Source organism: Lytechinus pictus, chromosome 8 (assembly GCF_037042905.1).
Source record: "Lytechinus pictus isolate F3 Inbred chromosome 8, Lp3.0, whole genome shotgun sequence".
Taxonomy (NCBI): domain Eukaryota; kingdom Metazoa; phylum Echinodermata; class Echinoidea; order Temnopleuroida; family Toxopneustidae; genus Lytechinus; species Lytechinus pictus.
The window spans coordinates 28,531,018-28,537,367 of NC_087252.1; the positions used below are offsets into that span (position 1 = coordinate 28,531,018).

The window sequence follows — 6,350 nt, forward strand, 5'->3', positions numbered from 1 at the left end:
TTTTTCGGAAAATAAAGTCATTTGTTGAATGCGCCGTGCCTTCAATTATTCTGTAGTCGGCGGCAGAGATGTAGCCATGGGTGGATCAATGGCGACTTCCATTCATAAATTCATCGTGCATAAATTATCTCGGCACGAGCAGACTCGAACTATGATCGAAATAAACTTCAAATTAATGGTGAATACTGAGTCTGAGACAGAATAGGCATCATGACGTCATTACACAATCGGTTTCATTTTGGGGGCAATATAATATATGAAGTAGTAGTCAAGTTTGATATTATAGGTATGTGTGAATACGGGCGCATCGCGAGCGCTGGTTTTGGCTGCACGGTTTTCGCGCGGGTTTTGCTGAAAGTGGCATCGCCTCTGTCTGGGCGGCTCATCGAAAATGGGGTTTCATGCGCATGCGCACATAGTTGATGCAATCTCGTGCCTTGATACAGACAGTTGAAAACTTGCTCTTTCTGTACATATAAGTTTCAATGTGGATACTTGCCTGTGAAGTGTGGATATCGGAGCTTGAAAGTTCATCAAATTTTTGGATGCGCAAATGATCGAAATTTTTTTATTGTAAGTAGAACTACGATCCAATTATGTATCCTCACTGTTTGATAATATATTCAAATTGATAAAAAAACTTAAATCAAAAGATTCTTTCGTGGAGCAGTCCAGATATAAGCGGCGCGAGCTACCCTTGTCACAGCCGGTCTCTCGGCAGTCGAGCTGCCCGATGCGGTGGGCTCCCGACGGTCTTTCGGCAGTCGAGCTACCGGTACCCGATGCGGAGGGCTTGGTGACGGGAGTGGTCGATAGTGAGTCGTTCATGCTGGATTGAACTGGATCTAAATTGTTCACTTGATAATATTGTGCCTTTTTCTGAAAATGTCTGTCATTATACCGTAGATTGTTATTCTGATATTGATTTAAATATATACATTTTGTCACAAAAACATTCTTTCCTCCTAAGGTTATAGAATCATATTTTATCATTTGGAAACTGGATTCTTTTGGAAGTGGAATATTAATGTTAATCTATAGTGTTTCTTTTTTTTCTTTTGTAGAAAAAAAAATAGTTTGAAACTTTTCAATCATGTTTCATTATTTTGAGACTGGATTTGCTTTTGAAAGGAGAATATCATAAATGTTGACTTTTTAATTAAAATGCAAAAATTATGTTTATTTTTTAGTTTTTTTTTTTTAAATATATTTTTTTAAGTTTCTTTTTTAAATTATTATATTGTTTATTTTTTTCATTTTTTTTTCATATTTCATTATTTGGAGACTGGATTTGCTTTTGAAAGGAGAATATCTTAAATGTTGATTTTTTTTATTAAAATGCACGAACTAGATGTTGTTTATTTTATGTTGTAACTTTTTTCACTCTTGTAAGAAAATACATGAAAACTCAGAGGAAAGAATATTTCATTTCCAGATGGGTCTGAGTCCTGTATTTATGTTTATTATTAATTGTACTATTTATTTTTTTGTTCACTTTTCTTTTTTTAGGGGTGCAGGTGGGGGTTGTATTTTGAATTGGAAAATGGGGATGGGATTGGTACAAGTTTTTGTTTCTCTTGTTTTTAGTGCTTGTTTGGAGCTTTGATGTCTGTTTTGTTGTTGTTGTTTAAAGCTTTGTTATATATTTTTCCTGGTTGTTTTTTGCTTTGTTTTGAAAGAAATAGACCACTCTTTTCCTTTTCTTTTGGATTCGACTAATAATTTGAATTTATTTTTCTTTAAAAAGAGAGCTCAAACAGGGCTTTTGTAATACAATGTATGTATACAAATCTAAGAAATTGACAACTGATACAATATATTAAAACTTCATTTTCGTCCTTCTTGATACTTGAAATAAATTGCATACAATTCTACATACATATTTTACACTCAGCTGCTCATTCCTTCTAAAAATGTAATCACATGTCCATTGTCTCTCAAATCAAAAGCTACATATTATAACAAATTGTTGAAACAATAGAATACATAAGGAATTGGTGAAACAATAAAATACATCAGAAAAAAGCACACATATTTTTATTTGGTCATACAAAGTACAAAATAATTTTTTTTCATATGTAAAAAAGGACCCCCGTACAAACACATATACAAAATTACAATACTAAGTTGAAAAAGAGCTTGTAATTTATATCAGAAAACAAAGAAATACATTAGAAATTACAAAAACAATACTTTAGACAAATTCATTAGGAAATTATCTACATGATGCTGTTTTGATGCCAACTAAATTATATGAATTATCTATCATAATCACCTTCATTTGGCAAAAAAAAGAGGCAAGTAATTGTGATTTTCTGTTATTTGCATAATTAATTAGAATTAATTAGAAGAAATTATTTTACACATAATAAGAAAAATTACTAGATGAATTGATACACATCAATTAAGCATTCTCTCACCTTTCCATTGATACCTAAATTACTTCATAGGGCTCAAAAACAAAGAAGTTAGAGCCTGTTGAAGACTTGGGTTCAAAATGGTCACAAAAATGACAAAATGGTCACAAAAATCGATTCTGTACTCCATTGACTTTACATTAAGACAATGACCACAAATTTGGATGAATATGTGCGACTTAAACTGGAATAACTTTATAATTTCTTTATGAAAACTAAAGTTCTTGGTATCATTTTAAAGGTCTTTTTAATAAGAGCTTTCAAGTGATACCAAATTTATTCATATTTGATGATTTTCATTTTTTTTGTCACATACCTAGATATTACTGTTTATTTTGATGTTTGATTGTGTGAACCAAATGAATCGGCCGGCCGACGTATTTAATTTATTTTTTTGATGCACCCATTTTGCAAAATCTGCACCGGCGTTCGACGACATCGATCGAACACCAATTTTAAAAATAAAATCGATTCGACTCAGCCTCAGGCATAGGCCTACCGGTACTCCGAATATCAGATCGAGTTCACGGGCCCGAAGTTCGGGTAGGTGGAGCGTAGTGAAGTGGATTGGAGCCTGCACGAACTTCGCTCGAGGAAGCGGTAGAAGTAAGTGGACGTAGGCCCTACTATTTACTAACTTAGAAGTTAGAATTTAGGCCTAACAGGCTAGGCCGGGCGCAGGCCGGCCTACACTAATCCCAACCCAACGTAAATAACAACGTGTGGGACTACAGACAACCTAATTATGCAATGAATGATCTTGACAAAAATTTTAAAAATATTGAAGGTTCTCGTGACTACCGATACGATAATTCAACCAAATTATCGTTACCTTGTCGAAGATACAACTGGTGTTCTGCTTAAAGCAGGATTTGTAAGAACGGTTCTGAGATTAGACGCCAATTTGTGCGATGCTCGTCCCAAAATTGACGCCATGTTGGAAATTGCCGGCGATCGGTCGATCAAGCGAGTGCGCGCGCAGGCCGCCGGCGATACGTGACGCGCGAGCATCACATGTTTGTATAACATTTACGTACGTACCGGTTACGTCACTGATCCGGATGGCGACTAAAGGTCCGCGGTTCGATCCTCGGCAATTTGCCAATGGCATATCTTGCTCTTCTAGAACGAGGAAAATCTGTCATTTTGGGGGAAATTTAATGTTTTCTTTGATACTTAAACCTTTCATTTCATACATTTTACATGATAAGGTTTTTTTTTTTTTTTTTTTTTTTTTTTTACAGATTGCCTATTATAGCTTAAAATATCATTCCAAAAAAAAGTATACATAGAGATGAAGCAAAATAAATTGTACCACTATGGACACCAAATTAATTATTTTAACAATCACCATCGGCAGGAGAATTGTCAGCATGCAGATGCAGTACCCGCATAGGGCTGATCTCATCATTTTTTTGTTCCATATACAGTATAGGGGGAAAAAAGTAAGGTAGGGGGTAGCCCTATGCGGGTACTCAGTTCATAAATAATACTATTCAATGACTTTTTTTAGGGGCACGTACAACATTGCCGGATACAATTGGCAACAGCGGCCGCCCCCCATTGCCGATCGACGCATAGAAAGGAAAAATAAGAAAAAAATTGAAGAGCTAGACGATAACCCCCCCCCAAAAAAAAAAATATATATATATATATATGTCATATAAAAATATACTCGCGCTTCACGCCGGATTTATGTATTCTGGCTTAATGAAATTATTTCATAGACCTACATTACCTTGCTTGTAAGAATAATGTACTTAAAGGAGAATGAAACCCTTGAAACCAGCTGAATCCATATCAAAGAGAAAAATCAAAGAAACATATTGTTGAAAGTTTGAGGAAGATTGAATGAATAATAAGAAAGTTATGAGCATTTGAATATTGAGATCACTAATGCCATGTAGATCCTCCCATTGGCAATGCGACCAAGATCTGTGATGTCACACACGTACAACTCCCTCATTACTTTAGTACTTATTTCACTTATATTCTCACTTTTATAGAGTCTATCACAAGGTGAGGTGTTCATTTTATGAGAGGACGAGTACAGAGGTTTCACAACATTATATCATTGATGAATCGTTTGTCATATGATTAGAATTAGCAAAAAGAGATGTTTTGGGGTATATTTTCAGTGTCCAAATGGGGAGAGTTGTTCATCTGTGACAACATAGATCTTGGTCGCATTGCCAATGAGAGGATCACCATAGCATTAGTGATCTCAACATTCAAATGCTCATAACTCTTCTATTGCTAGTCCTATTTTACTCAAACTTTTTTTGATCTTATTCTTTGATTTTTCTGCTTTCACAAAAGCTAACTTGCTCCAAGAGTTTCATTCTCCTTTAAAACCTCAATAGGACTTCCCCTTTTTTATAAAAAAAAAAATCAACATTAATTAGCTGCCGCGATCGAGGAAATTTTGGTGATTTTGTTGCCCCCCCCCCCCCCCCATTGGCAAAAACTTATCCCCCCCCAAAAAAAAAAAAACGAATGAATAAAAAATTGTTTCCCTTTTAGTGAAACGTGGAGAAAAAAAAAGAAAAACTGAATTACGTCGTGTCAATATTTATGATTTCTAATTCTAATTCAGTAGAGACCTCTGTTTTACAAAAATGTACATCCCCTTACTAAAAATATTATTGCTCCCTCCATTTGTTTTTCTTCTTTGTTATTTTTTTTGTTCTTCAAAACAAATATGCACGCTTAATCTCTCAAAAACCAAAATGGTGTCATGCTACCCCTCTTCAAACTTTGTAGGCTACCTGTTTCTAATAGAATACATTATCGAATGCTTGTTCCAACCCCAAAATCTCGGTCAACCACACTTCTTACATTTCTTCATTATTTCACCAACAAAGATCCACATACTCTCTTCGTTCTGTAACTGCTATTTATGTCATTAAAAATACAAGGCCTGCTTCAACTCGTTTCAATCTCTTGCCCCCCCCCCCCCCCCCCCGTCTTTGGAACAGACTCCTTTCATCTCTCCGAAACCTCTCTAGTTGGTATCCATGTTCAACACCCTTTTTTCTCTCTCTCTTCCGTTTCCATTTTATTTCTCCCCTCCCCTCTTTACTTCTTTTTCTTCGCACATTTTTTTCACCTTCTCCCTTCCTTTTCTTTTCTCTCCCACATTCCTTCCATTCTCTCCTTCGTTTTATCTTTATGATCCCATTCTTTCTTACTTTTTCTTCTCTCCCTTTTGCTTTCTCCTTTGTCTTTCTTTCACCTTTCTCTTATTTTCCTCCTCCCTTTATTTGCCCTTCTACTTCCCCTTTCCTTCTCTTTCTCCCCTTTATCGTTTTCTTCACCCTATCCCTTCTTATTGCTCTCTCTCTCTCTCTTTCCTTTCTATCCCCTCTCTTTCTATTCCCCTTCTTTTCTTTCCTATTTCACTTTCCTACTCTCTCTGTAACTTTTCTTTTCCCTCTATCCATCCCTTCATTTCCTTCTCCCTCTCTTCCACTTCCTTGCAAGAGTAAGCATGGTTCACTAACCGTGGACGATTCCTGCAGCCCTATACACACATAACTTGTCATTAATTGACCGAATGGTGCTGTTTAAAGGCCAAGTCCACCTCAGAAAAATGTTGATTTGAATTAATAGAGCAAAATCAATCAAGAATAACGCTGAAAATTTTCATCCAAATCAGATACAAAATAACAAAGTTATGACATTAAAAAAATCGCTTATCCCCCCCCCCTACCAAAAAAAAAAAAGTTATGCACAACTCCGTGACATGCAAATGAGAAAATTTGTTATGTTTGAATTACGCAATATTTACATTTCGTATAGGTTTGATTGGGACCAACGTGACTGAAGTAAAAATGTTAAGGCAGTGGTAATTCCACATGTTCAGGGAATTAGAAAATTTAGTTTCACAGAGAATGGGGAGGAAAATTATTATACTTCATATATTATAAGAAA

The 6,350-nt window shown here is 35.5% G+C and overlaps 1 protein-coding gene across 2 annotated transcripts in view; it reads right to left on the reverse strand.

Moving 5' to 3' along the window:
• LOC129266158 (NADH dehydrogenase [ubiquinone] iron-sulfur protein 2, mitochondrial-like) overlaps positions 1-3,377 on the reverse strand; it is a 30,425-nt gene extending 27,048 nt beyond the window's left edge. For both annotated transcript variants that reach the window (XM_064103890.1, XM_064103891.1), the window contains exon 1: positions 3,250-3,377. The gene's annotated coding sequence lies outside the window, so the exon portion shown is untranslated. The remainder of the gene's footprint in view (positions 1-3,249) is intronic.
• Between the last annotated feature and the right edge of the window lie 2,973 nt (positions 3,378-6,350).